The sequence below is a fragment of the Octodon degus genome, unplaced genomic scaffold (assembly GCF_000260255.1).
Source record: "Octodon degus isolate 3935 unplaced genomic scaffold, OctDeg1.0 scaffold00055, whole genome shotgun sequence".
In the NCBI taxonomy this organism is placed as follows: domain Eukaryota; kingdom Metazoa; phylum Chordata; class Mammalia; order Rodentia; family Octodontidae; genus Octodon; species Octodon degus.
In genome coordinates, this window is record NW_004524631.1 from 6,683,193 (window position 1) to 6,701,200 (window position 18,008).

The following is an 18,008-nucleotide window of genomic DNA, read 5'->3' on the forward strand; positions in this document are numbered from 1 at the left end:
CTTTCTTTTTTCTTGACTGGACTAGTATTAATTTTCTATTGCTGTGTAACAAATTAATTTGTAGCTTAAAATCTGTGTTTTACTTCCATTCTGCAGGTCAGAAGTCTGGCAGGACTTCCCTGAGTTTTCTGCTGAGGTGAACTTCATATCATGAAGCTAAAACAAAACCTTAGCCCAGCTCTAGCAACAGATCCACTTTCCCATCCTGCTGGCAGAATCCAGCACCTGGCAGCTTAGGACAGAGGTCCGCATTCTCTTGCTGCTTCTCCTGGGGCGCCCCTCGGCAGGGAGCTGATGCTGACATCCCCCAGCCCATGGACTCTGCTTTCTAAGGTAGCACTGGAGCATAGGAGCCTCTCCTCACACCTCTGACTTCTTGGATGACTTCCTTCTTCTACCTTCAGCAGAAGAGAATTGCCTGCATTTTAAATGTATTTTGGGAGCTGGAGACATAGCTCAGCGGTGTAAGCACCTGTCTGGCAAGAGTGAGGACCCTGGTTCGATCCCTGGTACCACTCACCATGCTGGCCCAAGAAACTGGGCATGGTGATGCACACCTGTAATCCCAGAGCTGGGAAGGCTGAGACAGGAGGATCACTATGAGCCCAAGATGCATAGTGAGACTCTGTACCAAATAAATAAATGCTTTTTTTTTTTTTTTACAAAGAAATAAAATAAATTACCTTACCCCCACTTGGAAAATCTTCCTTTCTCAAAGTTAGCTGTGCTGTTCATGAAAGTGAAACCTCTCATTCACAGTCTTGTGGAATAGGGCGGCAACCTTGGGATGCCCATTTTAGAATTCCAACTACCACAACATGGTTATCAATCTTCTCAAAGAATCAACTCTTACTTTCATTTACTTTTCTGAATTGGACACCACTAAACATATTTATTTTATTTAAAGTTTACAAGTAAGGCCCAGCCAAATGGCTCAGCAGATTAAAGTGCCTGCTTAGGCAGATGCAGGGGACAGAGTTCGATCCCCAGGCCTGCTGTGCCAACCCCGCCCTGTGGCATGCTGAGACTGTGACTGAGACTGGGTGTGGTGGTGCGTGCCTGTAATCCCAGCACTTGGGAGGCTGTAAACAGGAGGATCACTTGAAGTCTGATCTACGTAGTAAGACCCTATAGATCCTGTACTAAATACATAATTAATAAATAAAGTTTATAATTAAAACTTCCTTCTCAATGAGTTTTTTGATTGACACCAATTTCATTAATCATTGTTTCATTCATTGTATATTCAGTCTAAATTTTTACTGTCAGCTTTTTCTTCAGGTCAAATTTATACTTTTACATTGTATCAGGCTAAGGGCAATCCAGAGAGAAGCCTTTTTCTCTCAATAAACTCTTCCTCCTCTTAGCCTCCGTTGTTCCTAGCCAGCATTCCTTCATCTTAGAGAGCACAAACTTGACATTTCAGACATCTAGCAGGTTCAGTTGTATTTCCCTTATATTATTTTGAGGTCCCAGTGTCATACCTGTACACATGTCCTCTATCACTGGGAGGTCTTTCACCAAGATAACTGAACAGAGGTAGGAGTTTGCTTTTGTTTCTTAGATTGTGGATTCAAAATATTTATGCTTCACATTTTGTATTATGTATTTGTCAATTGCTTAGTGTTTTGTTAAAATGATGAGTTTAAGTTGAGGACATGGGAAGCTTATGATGCATCTTTAATGAGACATTTTATTCCTGTTTTGTATGTGCTGCATTTGGACTCAGGTCTTGTAATTTACCGGTGTTTCTTGTTTGACTTAAGTGTCATGGTTTGTAAGCGAGACCAGTGCTAAAGAAAAGGAGTGTTAGTTCGCCCCCTAGTGGAATTGGACATGAAATACTGTAAAATCTTGGTTTTTTTTAAATGAAATCTAGTTCATATTTAGAAAATATACATGCCTATTAATAAATCACAGGAACCCTTCCACCAGCTAAAAGAAGATATGTCTGTGGCCATTCTTAAAACTTGGGGAACAAGGTTCACTGAGACAAACTGACCTGATCCTTCTCTCTAGAGAAAACGTCGAGCATGTTTTGCCTCAGATTTCTTTCTGGTCTGATCTTCCACTGGTGAGGAGGTAATCTTTTCTGATCTTTCCCTGCCTTTTTGTACTTTCATTTTTTTGAAGCTATGTGAGGTTAGAGAAAAAGTAACTCTAAACTGCTCCAGCTTTTACCTCCTACCCAACAAGTAGGAACCTTTAAATTGAGCTTGTAGAAAATAAGCAGGGAAGCCATCTCAGATGGGGACACATACCCTGTCTCTGGGCTAGATGAGACATCGAAGTTTTGCCCATCTAGGAGAACACAGATAAAAGTCAGGTGTCCAGACTTAGTATTCTGGGCAACAGTCTTCCTTGGGACACTGAACTGAACCTAAGACCCTGTGGAAAGAACCAGCTACTTGAGAAGGAGGTATTTCCCCAGGGACAACACTTAAGGAACCGAAACACATCTAGTCTAAGGGGCAATCCCCAACCTCCTCTCTCTCTTCCCTCCTGGCTCTGGTTCCCCTCGTGTATGTGTGTAGGCAAGGGAAATACTACTGACAGTAAGTTTTGGACTTTAAAACCTTTACTGTAAATTTGTAAAATGCTATGCAAATGATTTTGGGGGGATGTTAGCAGCACAGACTTTTATCCTCCAGTATAAAACTCAAACAGTAGTTTGGGGACAAATCTCTGGTTGCATGGAACTCGCTGGAGCTGAGAGGACGACTAAGGGGCCAGGCCAGGGCCAGACCCTGGGGGATACCCAAAGGCTCCTCCGTGAAAGCTGGGTTCTGACAGCCCAGCCTGAAATTGCCACGTACCTCCTGTCCCCACCTGCACTCCTCAGTGAGCTCAGAGGTAACTCAGCGATCTTCTGGTGTCCTCTGTCCCAGATTGACCAGAAACAACGCTGTTAGAGCCCTTAAAGTCTCCACTGAGAGCTGAGCTACAGGTTTGCACTTTTCTCTCTGCTATTCAGCTAGAAACCCCACTTTTTCTCCAGTTCAGTGGGAGTTAACTTTGGAATCACCCTGTCATTAGACTGTTCCTCCCTCTAGAAATCAGGCTGAGGCAGCTTGCAACAGCTGTTTGCCTTCACAGAGAAAATCAGATATCAGGAGAATGATTTACATTTGAGCCTTGTATTTGCTAACTAAGGGTGAGAAAGAGATTTTAGCCAGCCTTGCTTTTCTCTCAGGCGCATGCAGAAGAATGATATATGTCTTTACTAACATATGAATTTTGGCTGCTAGGTGATGGATATAAGTTTAACCTGTGAGTTTTAGAGACATAAAGGTTTTAGAATGAACTTTAAAAAGCATAGCCTTGTCTTTCTGTTACAAAAAATAAAAAAGCTTCCTATTGGGGCTAGGAGGCCCAGAGAGCTTTGTGGGTGAGGTCCGAGGGCAAAGAAAGCATGAGGAGTTTTCATCAGCAAACATCAGTAGTGCACAGAGAGAGCAGCGGTGTCCGTATTGTTTAACCCTCCATATGCTGCTATCACATATTTACATTCTTGTATCCTGACTTCACCATGCTGTGCATGTGTGGTTGTCTGCGCTGTCACTGTTACACAGGTGCATCCTGCCGTGCACCTGCACTTCACAGCAGCTGCATGTCCTTACATGTCCTCAGGTGCCCCAGGCAATGAAGCACTCCTGACAAGGCTCCCACACCCCACCCATTCAAAGGTTGGGGCATGTGATCTCATGTGAGTGGCCCATAGAGCACCCACCTGTGCACAGAGACCACAGCAATAGTAAAGGGAGCAAAGGAACACTACCAACCCCCATGTCACCACAGTGCAGCGTAGGGCTACCCAGCACCAGGTGGATCCCAAGGATTCCCACTGGGTGAGAGGGTCCTGCTGCAAGGCCCAGATGGCAAACACCGCTGCATCCACCTCTTCCAAGGCTTGTTGCACTTGCGTCTGGTGGTCAGGCAAATAAATGCAGCTTTCATGCATAAGAGGGTTCAAGTACAAGTACCTCCTCACTCTGCAGAGCTGTGTGGTTTTCACAATGACCTTTCTCATTTGGGAAGTCTCATCCATGAGCAACATTAAAGCCTGATGCATAACATTTAAGGCTGCGAGCATATGTTGAGCTAAAGCTTCAACCTGGAGGGCTAGGTCTAGGGCCCCTGCCCCTGGCATCATCAAGGCCATCAGATAAAACCACCAGGCTATCCATTTAGTATGGTGCCATTTGTCATACAGCATCTCAATAGTGGGGTGGGTTGGTAAGGTGGGTCTGATAGTGCCTTTTACATATGGAAATCCCCAGGTGCAGTGTCCTGTCCAGTAAGCAGATGTCCTGGGGCAGCATTCAGTAGGTATAGCCAGCCCGTAGTGCCACAGGCACAGCAGGCTTCTGTGATGGGCCACGTGGTAGGTGCCATACCTATGAGCTCATGGCCATCGCAGTGAGTGTTTGTGTCATTTACCAGTAATGTATGGTTATGCAGGTCGGGGGTATCCACCCTGCAGTGTGGTTTCCCACCAACATGCTCACCTGTTGAATACAAAGCAGGGCTACAGCCAGCAAAGTCCCTTCCCATCATCCACCCCCAGCCATGGCATGTAACAGGTTCCAGTCCCTGTGGGATGGTTGTGCTCTTCCAGATCAGTGTCTCAAGGGCCTGGTGTCACTGGCCCTAGGCAGAGCCAGTCCAGCTTTGCTGTCACCAGTTATTGTGTTAATATTATCCCTTACTTATTTGGACTGATCAGGAGGCCCACAGGCTCCTAAACAAGTGGACAGAGAAGGCTTAAATAAATGAGACAAATGGAATGAGTTCAGGGATCCAGGAGGATCAAAAGCCCTCTCATAGCATTCGAGATTCTCTGGGATTTAGGACTAAATTCTTCTCTGGACAGTCCACATGTATTTAGTTATCAAGACAAGGGGGGGAATACTGAAGAAAGGCAGGACTCTGCCTTGAATGCCTTGAATGGTGAGCTGTTCAAGGATCTTGGAAGTTTGCTCAAGGGCTTCTCTAAGTAAGACATTATGTTAATTTAGGAGAACTGTGTTATCTCCAGGAAGGTCTCTAACCGGGAGTGAGATACCTGTAGCTACAGTCTTTATCTAGTTAATTGAAGTTGGAGCCAGGTGTCCCTTAGCTGTGGCCTTGTCTTGTCCTTGAGACACTTCCTCAGTGGGACCAGTGATTTACAGAGGTTCACTTACTTTGAGTCCATTGACCATCTTCAGACTGTATGAGTCTGTCTAGGCCTTGGGCAGACTCACAAGTGAACACAAAAAGCCAATTGGTTAATAACAAATCCTGCTCAGAGCCACTTGGTAGTAGTCTCTGTCAGCCAGTCAGTCCAGCTGAATAGGGACACCGGCGTGCTTCTCCATGGGGGGCCCTCAGCTGCCTCAGCTCAGTGCACACCCAACAGCATGACTGTTGATCTCCATGACCAAATGAGTGTGCCCATGAGATGAGGCTGTTACTGTGGCTCATCCTGCTTGGGAGGACAGGACAAGAGGAGAAGCCACTATGAGGAGATCTTCCAGAAGGTCACTTGTGACCATGATCATCTTACCCCTGAACTTAGACTTCCAAACCTGGGTTCTTGTTGCTGCCAAGAGTAAGAAAATTACGGCTAAATCCCACTCTCAGGGGTAGGCCTAGCAGCCATAGTGTCACTCCTTTTCAGAGTGGTGGCTCCAGCATTGGATAGAGAGGTCAGTAGTCAAGCTGAAGTCCAGAGTCACATTTCTATAGTGTGTCTAAGTCTTTCCTTGAGTGCGCCAAAAGGAACACTCAACTGCCCACCAGAGGGTCTGTAGGCTAATCCCAGCTCCATTGATAGTGGCCTCCCAACCACATAGGCTTCAACATGGGAATATCAGGGCCCCTTTCACCACCATAGGTCCCTACTCTGTGGGCTGAATACACAGATGGACCAGCTATGCTTTCAGGAGGCGATCTAAATGGGCTGCCACCTATATGTCAGGGCTGGTCATTACGCAACTGAACTGCTTGGAGTAAAACCCATACCCACTCAATGAACTTCAGAGCTAAATAGGCCAGTTTGGTTTTTAGGAGCCCATTGTACCTCTCAATCACGCCTGGGTCCTGGACTTGTATAAAGGGCATAGCAGTGTGGCTAGGTGCGGTATGAAAGCCTGCCAGAACCCTAGCAAGTCCACATATACCTGTAATTGGAGTACTGCCATGGGTCTGGGATATGCTTGGGTCTTATCAATAGTGGCATCAAGAATTACTTTTGTTTTATCTGACCAGATAGCACCCAAGACTTTACAGACAAGCCAGGTCTCTGGATTTTGTCTTTGTTGCCAACCGCCACCTCCCAGGCCAGCAAAGCTTCCTTCAGCCTGTGTGTGGCAGCTTCCAAATCTGCAAGGCAGTCAGGTTAACATGATATCATCAGTGGAATGACACAATGACACTGGGTGTGGTTTGGCCCAGGTAGCCAGGATCTGGGCCGCCAGACCATGACACAAAGTTGGGCAATGTAGGCAGCTTTGTGAAATACCTACAGGATCCATTGCCTGCTTTCCTGGGTGAGAGAAAATTGGTCCTCTCAGGTGCCACAGCAGTGGAAAGGAAAGCGTTTGCCAAGTGCACACATGGTGGTATCAACCCAGCATTGGGGTGAGAATCCACCAGGTCTGCGAAGTTGGGCACCACCGCGTGCAACAGAACAGTCACTTCATTTGCCACATCCTGTCTGGCTTCCACACCGGCCACACCAGGGAACTAAAAGGCCCATGTGCAGGGTGTATTACTCCCACTTCTAATTTCAAGACAGTGTCCTATTTCCTCATAGTATCCAGGTACTCAATACTGTTTCACACATACAACTCATGTAACTTGCAGGAGTCAGCAGTGCGAGGCGTAGGCCTCCTCAGGCTATGGTTTCTACCATGCAAATTTGTAAGCAGAATTCTGCCTGAGTGCTATCAAGTCAAGCACCAACCAATATGACCACTCCCAATATGTATTCAGCAACTTGGAAAACACAGTGTCACCTGGGCTCCCAACTGCACAGAAGCACAAGCCCAGAAGTCTCCTTTCTAGGAACATAGGCAACCTGGAGCTCCATCGCCTGAGCCCCAGGGATTGGCTCAGCTCTGGCAATGTCAGCTCTCCTGTTTTTACAGTCACTGGCAGACCCTGTGGCTGGTTCAGCACCACTAGAGGTCCTCTCTGTTCCACCATGGCCATGCGCAGGCCAGGCATCGCCATCTGGTGGCTGGCTCCAAGCTGGGGCTAGAGCCAGGCCTCAGTGTCTGTATCTGCGGGCAGTGTGCAGGCCCCCAGCACCAGTTGCCAGGTCTCAAGGGTACCTGTTTCCCAAGTGGGCTAAATTGACAGCCAACAGGTAGGTTTGTCCAAATCTGGTGCTGACAGTGGAGTTGGTCCTACTTGGCTGGAGGCCACCTGTCTTTTGTTATCCATACTGTATATGGCTGGGTAGAGGTGGGCAGTCCTTCCAGCCCACCTTCCTGAGCTGAGGGTTCCTCTATCTCCATCTTCTGGTGAAGAGCAGGACTGCAGTATCAGGAGACTCACCCGGAAACCGGGACTTGTGCTTCAGGAGGAGGTAGTTCTTCCTGTCTCTCACAACGTGACTCCTTGAGATCAGTTGCAACTTGTGCTTTTAAAAACACCTGCTGGAGTTAATAATTCAAATTTCTGGGAAAGGCAGAGTGCGAGTAGGTAATGGTTAGTCCAACCTTGCCCATCTTCTGGTCCCTGTGCAGACAGCGCCACCTGCTGTGGAGTGGGTCACCTTGAGAGAAGCCTTGGAGATAGAGAAATTAAAGGGATGTCAATTCTTTCTCTTATACTTTCACTTGATCTTAGCCAAAAGACCGAGAAGCGATCTCTTGTACTTTCAGATAGGGAAGTTGATGTCAAAAGCTCTTACTCCCTTGGGAAGTATTCTTAAGCACTGGGTAGTGTTCTACCTTTATATGTTGAAAAACAGCTGTTCAGTATTTCTCTGCACCAGAGCATGAGCCTGCCTTCTACCCTGTAGGGCCAAATGTGAAATTCTGCTATTTCACAGCTAGAATTGTACTGCAAGGGAAAAAATAGTTAGAATTACCCTATGTTTAGACTTTTCTTGCATTAAAAATAATCCTTTCATGCTTTATACGAAGCGATACAAAGAGGCACAGAAAATCTCCGATGACCTGATGCAAAGGATCAGTACTCAGAACTGCCAGGCCCTGGACCTCGTGGCTGCCAAGTGTTACTATTACCATGCCCGGGTCTACGAGTTCCTGGACAAGCTGGACGTGGTGCGCAGCTTCCTGCACGCGCGGCTGCGGACAGCCACTCTCCGGCATGACGCAGACGGGCAGTCCACGCTGCTGAACCTGCTGCTGCGGAACTACCTGCACTACAGCCTGTGTGACCAGGCGGAGAAGCTGGTGTCCAAGTCTGTGTTCCCTGAGCAGGCCAACAACAACGAGTGGGCCAGGTACCTCTACTACACAGGGCGAATCAAAGCCATCCAGCTGGAATATTCAGAGGCTCGGAGGACAATGACCAATGCACTTCGCAAGGCCCCGCAGCACACAGCTGTGGGCTTCAAACAGACGGTGCACAAGCTGCTCATCGTATGGTCGAGCTGCTGCTGGGCGAGATCCCCGACCACCTGCAGTTCCGCCAGCCCTCGCTCAAGCGCTCGCTCATGCCCTACTTCCTACTTACGCAAGCTGTCAGGATGGGGAACCTGGCCAAGTTCAACCAGGTCCTGGACCAGTTTGGAGAGAAATTTCAGGCCGATGGGACCTACACGCTGATCATCTGGCTGCGGCACAACGTGATTAAGACAGGCGTGCACATGATCTGCCTGTCCTACTCGCTCATCTCGCTGGCGGACATCGCGCAGAAGCTGCAGCTCTACAGCCCAGAGGACGCCGAGTTCATTGTTGCCAAGGCCATCCGTGACGGCGTCATCGAAGCCAGCATCAACCACGAGAAGGGCTACGTGCAGTCCAAGGAGATGATCGACATCTACTCCACGCGGGAGCCGCAGCTGGCCTTCCACCAGCGCATCTCCTTCTGCCTGGACATCCACAAACATGTCGGTCAAGGCCATGCGCTTTCCTCCCAAATCGTACAACAAGGACTTGGAGTCCGCAGAGGAGCGCCGGGAGCGCGAGCAACAGGACTTGGAGTTCGCCAAGGAGATGGCGGAGGACGATGATGACCGCTTCCCTTGAGCGCGGCTGGCCCTGCCCGCACCCGCAACTCAGACTAGTTTGGGGTACAGGTTGCCAACACCCCGGCTGCCTCAGCCTCTCCCTGGGGGACACCGCTGGGGGTGACACGGGCCCCTGGGCAGGGCGGCCACGCTGTGGGCAGGAGGGGCCGTCCCTGCTCGCTAGCACATCCCTGGAGTGGGTGTATATTGGATGGGATGTTTTTTGAAGCTTCAGTTAAGATTTTTAAACAATAAAGACTTCTCCAAAGCTCAAAAAAAATAATAATAATAATCCTTACCTATGTTCAAATGTAAATGTAAAGGGCTGGCCAAATACCTCAGTGGATTAAAGCTCCTGCAAGCAGGCTCAGGGGCCGGGGATTCAATCCCCAGGCCTGCCTCCTAGCCACTGGGGCATGCTGAGTTGGCAACTGAGACTGGGCGTGGTGGCGTGTGCCTGTAATCTCAGCTCTTGTGAGGCTGTAAACAGGCAGATCCCTATGAGTCTGAGCTAGCAGTGAGACCTTGAACACCCTGTAAACCCTTCCCTAAAATACAAAAAAAAAAAAAAAGGTAAATGTAAACTACAGGAGAGCCAAGCATCTCCAGTCCTTAAGGCATCCACTATTACGAACCCAGGATGAGGTTCCCAAGACATCTTTAATCCAAGCCTTGCCCACTAATGATTGAGTCCAAGGCATCCTCTACTTACCCTTTGAGTTTTGAGAGGGCAGAACCTCAAGGCCAGCCATAGTTAAAGTCTACAGGAGGCTGTGTCAATCCTTAGCTGATTTTGTTCAAGTTCCTTGAGGACAAGACCCCTTACAGGAAGTACAGGAGTTTAGAACTATCTGCATTCATGCATACTTTTCTTTAAATGAACTAAGGCAGATCAGACATGATTTAGAAAAATTTTCAGGCAGCTCTGATAAGTACATTGAGGTCTTTAAAGGATTTACTCAGACCTATGAACTAGCCTGGAAAAAATGTAATGTTATGCTTAAATCAAACACTGACTTCTGATGAGAGAGAATGGGTACACACTTTGATCTATGAATTTCTTAAGTGTATTATAGATACACAGGGAAACATAGTTTTAGAGAGGGTTTAAATAGAGCCTAACCAGCACTGCTATAGAGGGAAATTACCTAGGTGTCTGGATCTAGAACCCAAAATGTCTCAAAGATATCTTTGTCCTGGACCCAAGATTTTTGCTGAAATATTACCTGTCTATGTAGGGGGGTATCTCTTTTGCAGGCTGAAATGTTAAAACTTTTAATTCAGAGTCATTTATTATAAAGTAGTCCTAAACACTATAGTTAGAACTCTTTCTTTTTCTCTCTCACTCTCTTTCAAAAGGTTAAAAGCAGCTATTCAGGTTCTTGGATTATTAGTTTTATTTTCTCCTTGGCAATGCAGCTGGAATCAATCAAACCTTTGTCTCTAGAGGCATGTTTTGCTAAGGATTAGAGATTTACTCTGGGAAAGCTTGTGATCTTGTCTCTCTGCACCTGAGATGGCTAGGATTTCCTGCTTGTGCAACAGTTGGAATTACTTTTGTCTCTTCCTCACTGCCCTGCCCAAGAAATAATGCAGTTTACAAAGTGTTTGGTCCAAAGCGATTCTCTCTTTTGCTGGATTTCAGAACCAAATTTCCAAAATGGTGTTTCCCTTCCATGAGGCTCTTCCAGGGTGAAATCAGCCAGGTCATATTAAAAAAAAAAAAAAAAAAGACTTGTCTAGGTTTAAACCTAAAGCTCTCAAAGAATAAGTGTAAAACTTTCAGTTCATGTTTATCTGCCTTTCAGTCCTCAGGCAAAACCAGAGGCTAATTCCTTTTCTCCCTCCCCTCTAGCAGGACGCTGACTGGTTTTATAGTGTAGGACAGACTGACTGATTTTTACAACACAGAAAAGTTCATTGATTAGATAAAACATTCCTAGGAAATCCTGTGAGTTACTAACAGGGTTAAACAAGAGCAGGTGTTAAAAACAGGTACAGCCCAAGTCCTCAGCAGACTGCCTCTCTCATCCGGCTTTCCTTCCACTGTATCTTGCAGACTCACCACTCTTCTCAGAGATGTACTACCTGAGGCTCTGAGAAAGGCAGTCCAGTAGCTAAGTATGGTCCAAGGGTCAGAGACAAAGTAGGGAAACTGTCTTAGGTGGACATCTAAGGGCAGATTAGTCTTAGCAGGCCTTCTTCCCACTGTCTAAAATACACACTCTGCTCAAAAGAGTGCCACCTCGTCTTTTTCTACATGCAAACCTGGCCTGCACACCCACCCCTGGAAATAGTTAAAACTATCTTTAAACAGTCTGCCCCTACACAGGGGACAATTAATAAATGTGGCTATCAAAACAGCAGCTTGGGCTTTCAGCTGTCACTAGCCAACAATGATGGCTATCAAAAGAACAATGGAAAGCCTGTATAGTAGTGTATTCAAGTCAATCAAACCATCAGTCAAGGGCTCATCTTAAAAGTGGTCTTTGCTTTCACAGATATGAAAGGTTTTCACTCCTCTGATTCTCATTACAAGAGATCTCTGTCATTTGACCTACAAAAGTTCTGACTAGGCTTATGTATAGTTACAACCTGAAAGCTATAAAAGAGTTATTATAATTCTACCTAGCCATATACATCCCAGTGCATTCTGCCTTTATAAACAAATTATCTTCTGTGTATTTGTCTATCTGTCTGTTCAATCTGTGACTGCTTACAATGCTTGGAGCTGTTTTGTTTGAGATCAACCATTTCTTCTTGCCTTTTTGAATTTTTAAAATATTTACCTATACCTGAAGTTGGCTTATAGATAAATGTCATCAGAATTAAAGAATGCTTCTACCAAGGTTGTCAGCTGAACAAAATGATCTCAGGACTGGTTTTGCAAATGTAATGCATATTGTTGTCTACATACAATAAGTTGAGAATCTTTCCTTGGTCAAGAAAAAAATGTGTTGTTATGATCTGGTTCTCAAAGGTCATCAAAAATCGTTAAGATAATTAATTGGGGACCCCTTAGGTTTAAGAAAATGCTGGACAGAACACTCCCTATGGTGAATAAAGGAACAGCTTCCAGTCTTTGCTCATGAATGCACTTCCAATACTTTCAATAGCCTTATGGGAAAAATAGCCTTATGGGGGATACACCCCAATAAATGTTACTAACATATTATTGTAACATGTTTACACTGATTATCATCAAAAGATTAAATCTTTTGTGGGTAAAACAACGAGGTTTTCTTATCACAAAACTAAAGTAAGAAACAAAGGTTCCATATAAGTATGACATTCATTACTGCCAATCTTGTGGTACACTAGATGTATTTATGCCTTTTGGGTGTACATGTCTTGTAAGATGTAAAATTAGGATGTTTTTATGGTGATAACCTTTTTCTAGACTCATATGTCTGGCTTTCTCCTATACTCCAGCTACTAGAGATAGAAGTACCTGTCAAGCCAGGATGAACTCACCAATCAAATAATAGCTTTAAAAAATTTATGCAATGTGAATGCTACATGTGTCACTACACATAGGGATGCTTAGGCACAACGTATCTGAATAATGTCATACACTAAAATTAGAGGCTAGATTTTATAAACTTCTAAGGTACATTAGTAGGCTGATATGTTCTCCTTAGATGAGATTCTATTAAAAATAACAAATCAGGTGAGAGTTTTCCTTGTGTCATTTAGTATTTTGTGATCAGATAGAGAAGTTGACTAAAAAGGCTAATGTATACTAAGATAGACATTTAGTGTATTACAAAAATAATGTCATGATTGTCATGCTAAAATACTATGTGTGGCTCTTGATCTCAAGTTTTCTCTGTTTGTCTGTTAACAATCTTCAGAGATACAACTACTAAAACAACCATCATTGAAAAGAAATAACAGACCTCTGGCTATACATTGTATTTTGAAGTGCTTGGTATCCAGATGAAATTATAATGGTTGAACTCCCCACCCCCACTGCAATACTAATGCTACTCATCTTTTCTACTGGGTGTTCAACAACCAAAGTTTAGATACTGGAACTAGAAAGGTAACTGAGCTTAGCGAGTATTTTGGCCTGGGCCTTCAAGGTCAGTGAGGACAGAAGACATGATGGAACCTTTTCTATGAGATCCTACAACTTAGGTAAGTCATCCAACCTCCTGAGCAGGGAAGTTGCTGGACCCCCAGAGGACAAGAACCAATAATTGTATGGTGTTCCAAAGGAGGGTCACCAAGAGAAAAAAGTCTCTTGTGCTTTCATAGAAAACACCACAGTCAAGCAAGGCCATGACCCGTCCTGACAACTGACACTGACAGAGGAGCTAAGAGGCTGGATACATGGTTCCAAAGTAATGCATGAGAAGACTTAACTGATATTGATAGACAGCAAGAGGTTAATTTACACAGGTCTCACTTTAACTTGATATTAAACGTTGTGGTTTGTGCCTAGTTCCCCCCCCCCAGCCTTATACAGGGGGCTGGGACTTCTAGAGTTTGTGGTTAACTCGTTATCTACTGGGATTATGGGTGATCCAAGGCTGGGATTATGGGTGTGACTGCTATACCCAGCCTTAGGCAGATAGCCTGAATGTAACATAAGAGAGACAGAGAAACAGACTTACTTTCTGTTGTCATTGTTCCTGCTACTTCTCCATTTGCTCTCTGCTCTTTGCCACCACCACGAAAGGTTGCCCTCTGCCATGTGCCACTCTGCCTTGGAGCCAGATGAGTGTGGACTGAAATCTCCAGTAACTGTGAGCTAAATAATCAGAGATTATTTTTCATTCCTTTGGAAGGAAAGATTATTACTTTCCTTCCTTCACTTTTTTAATAAGGAATTGAAGGAAAAAAAGCTTTTAATTAATAACAGACAATTGGGGAGCCTTCTCATCTTAAAAAACACAAGCTCATAATTTACAAAAGGTATCAAAAGTCTAATTCTAAGAACTATGTAAAACTCAGAAAAGTAATGGTTTCACAAATAACATACACAACCTTTCTTGTAGCCATAATCTGGCTTGTTTGACATCTCAAAATTTTTCATGTATTTAAGACAATTAGTACCCATATGCAGATGACTTCTATGGTATAGAAGGAGACAAGGGAAAACTGCTATTAAAAAGTATAAGCAGAGGCTGGGGCTACACCAGTGGTGGAGCTTGGGCCTACCACATGCAAGGCTGTGAATTCAATCCCAGGTACCAGAACAAAAAGAGCTGCTGGAGCTGTAGAATGGTACTGGGCCACTCTACTGTTCTTGCTGTGTCACTTTGGATATGAACATTTACACACCAAATGCTTATGTTTTTTAAAAATGTGGATTGAGGCCAACTAGAGGGAAGGAAAAAGACATGTATGAGCCTCCCTTGTTGCATCACACCAAAGTCAGGGTCCCACCGGGAACCCTCCTTCTCTAGTCCCTCCTTCTCTAGTCCCTCCTTCTCATGCTCTTTCCAGCTCCTTACGCGCACCCATTGGAGGACGCAATGGGGAGAACCAGCTTGCCCAAGTAGAATGATGCTGGTTGAACTCCTCGTTGGCGTAGATACCGATAAGATGCACTCCTAACATGGCTCCGGACAATCTCGCGCCCGGAGAGGGGACAAAGTGAGACGCCACAGGAATATGGCGGCGGCGGCTGCAAGTCCGGACTAGGCCCCTCCTTCCTTCACTTTGGATGTCGGGTATTTGTCCCAGCAATGAGAGAAGAGTGAGACAAACACCCACCAGAACATCACTGCCAAATTCTGTATAAAAAAATGGCCATAGTAGTAAGATAGATATAAAAAGGGGCTCCAGCCACTAACTCCTAGAAGCTTCCAGCTACACCAGTAGCTGACCACTGTTATGATTAAGAAAAAAAAAAAAAATAGGATCTATAAAAGTTCAGTAAGAATCTTTAAATTCTTTAGATAAAATTGTCCTTCAAAACTCACTGAACTTTTCATCTTTTTACAGTAAAACTGGAGAGGCTTATGACAGAATGTCAGACTAAATCAGTAGAGGGCTCTAACTGCCAGGGGGCTGTAAGCACTACTTCAGTCCCTTAAGAAGAGCTTAAGGGACTAGACTTGGCTCTTTCCCAAGTCTGTCTTTCCATTCTAGTGCTCATGCTTTGATTATACATACTCTAATCTCTTCAAAAAATTCGTTTATTCTTGACTGAAGGATTCCAAATGCCAAATGATTACACAGATGGAGATAACAGGAAATGTACTAGACATCTTTTAATGGGATCCATGAAATTGACCTTGTAAAGAGAGTTAAACCACAGCATGACTTCTATCTGAGCACTATTAGATTAGCTCTCTGGAGAAGGCCCCTGATTGTGGTCTCCCCTACCTTGATCTTTCTTAGCTTGAAGCAGCCAGAGAAAACTACATCCCTTGTCCCCTAACGGCAGTTAGGGGTAGCGCTTCAGAGGAAAGGAGCATTGCAAACAGCTAAGTTAATCACAAATGTCAGATAGACAGGGCTGGGCCCTCAGTGCAGAAGATGCTTGTGGCCAGAAGTACATTCACTGAAGGCCAGTGTTGTGGCTTATGTCTCGATGTCCCCCATAGCCTCACGCAGGCATAAGGCAGGCTTCTAGAGGTTTTTTTTTTTTAAATTCATGATCCAGTGCTGGGATTAAGGATGTAAGTGCTACACCCACCTTAGGATGGATAGTCTGCGTACACTGTAAGGGACAGAAAGAGTCTTCTTCTCTCTGGCTTGCTCTTCCATTTTTGCTCTAGCTGTTTTCTGCCACCGTGAACTGTTGCCCTCTGCCATGTGCCACTCTGCCTTGGAACCGGTAATTATAGACTGAAACCTCCACAAACTGTAAGCTAAATAAACCTCTTCTGTAAGTCTGGGCATCAGATATTTTGTCTCAGCGATGAGAGAAAAGTCACCAAGACAGCCAGGCTTCTAGATAAAGAGAAGGACCATACCCACATACTTCCCCTGAGGATGAACAGCAGTAATTGACACTCTAAATAGTCATCAGTCACCTTGAGCGGAGAACCAAATCTTCCCTATTCCATTCCTTCCTGGAAAGTCTCTACTGTTAAACAAATAAATGAATAATTTTATCAGAGATTTTTTCCTTCTTTTAATTTTTAATTAGTAACAGTATTACTATGTATGGTTTCAGTCACTGACACTTTTCATTGTTATTTTATATTTTAAAGTACCAAGGATTAAATTCAGGGAAAATTTATCAGTGAGTTACATCTCCAACTTTTTTTAATATTTTATTTTGGCACAGGGTCTTACTAAGTTGCCTAGGCTGGCATGGAACTTGTGATCCTCCTACCTCAGCCTCCCAAGTATCTGGAATCGTAGGCAGGCACCCCTCTGCCCAGGTCACTGCTACTTTTATCTTTTGGGGAAGGGCAAGGTCTTGCTATATAGTTCAAGTTGGCCTTGAGCTCACTATGTAACTCAGGCTGAGTTGCAGTGCTCCTCTTGCCTTAGCCTTCTAAGTACTAAGATTACAGGTGTGTGTACCACCACACTTAGTTAAGTGCAATTTTAGCATACACTTTGATATGTGCTATTCAAAGGGGGAACTTTCCTATGTATTAGGGTCTTTCATATGAATTAGAAATGATCCAGGCATGTTTGAACATGGAAAGTGCTCAACTAAATATTTGTTGAAGTGTGACAATGAATGAGCGATGTATAACTAAGCAGCATTAAACAGCAAGAAGACTATTTACAGATAGCTCCTGGTTACAGCCAGTGAGCTGTACCTCCATACAGTGAAAGTCTATAGAGAGCTAGAGCTCCAGGGAAGCAGAGGCTTGCATTCTTAAGAGTAGGAACTGAACAAAAATGAAGCTCTCTGGGTAGGCATTTGCAAGAGAAAGCAATCTATTTTCAAGACGTGAGATGAGAAAAATTTTCATTTCATGTTCCCTGAGTAAAGCTGTTAGCTAAAACCAAACCTTTACTAATTACTAATCTTGTCATTATAATCCTACAGAGTCTGTGTAATTGGAAATAAGAAATAGCCCACATAGAAAGTAGCACTTGAAGTAATTTTGTTTTTCAGCATCAGTCAACTATTTAGGATTGCAATCATTGCTTAAAAGACATAAACATTTAAAATCAGTACTACTCTAAAAGATAAAGCCGTCAGGGTGACACGGTTTTGAAGGTTGCACAAATGGCTGTTTTAAGGGCCAGCCAGATAGTTCAGTGGACTAAAGCGCCTGCTTAGGCAGATGCAGTGGCAGGGTTTGATCCCAGTGTGCCATTCAGGGTCCACCCCCAAGGCCCGCTGTGACTGTGATTGAGACCGGGTGTGGTGGCACACGCCTGGAATCCCAGCTCTTGGGAGGCTGAAAACAGGAAAATCACTGAGTCTGATCTATGTAGTGAGACCCAGTAGACATTGTCCTAAATATGGAAAAAAGAAAAGAAACGGCTGTTTTAGTTAATATGGTTGATATTCTTTTCTTTGGTCATTCCCATGAATTTGTCTATGTGTATGCAAAAACCTATGCATGAATATTCATACAGCTTTATCTGCACTAGCCAAAAACTGGAAACAGCCCCATGTCCTTCAGTGAGTGAATGCTTAAGCAAGCTGTGGGACTATGTGATGTACTCAGAAATAAAGGGCCGAGCTGCACGTGCGGGCGCGGAGAGGAGAGACGAGGCGAGGCGAGCTGGGGAGAACCACAGCCACGTCCTCCGGCAACAGCAGCTCCGCGGCAGGAATAACTCAAGTCACCTTTACTGGAAATAAATTTGATGAAATTATTGAAACAGCATTTCTTGAATTTAAAGAAAAAGGAGGTTCCCTGCCCTGACTAGAGGAGTGTGGCCC

At 44.7% G+C, this 18,008-nt stretch overlaps 1 pseudogene; it reads left to right on the plus strand.

Annotated features, from left to right (window-relative positions):
• Positions 1–9,452, plus strand: part of LOC101586916 — an 18,290-nt pseudogene extending 8,838 nt beyond the window's left edge.
• Positions 9,453–18,008: the final 8,556 nt, after the last annotated feature.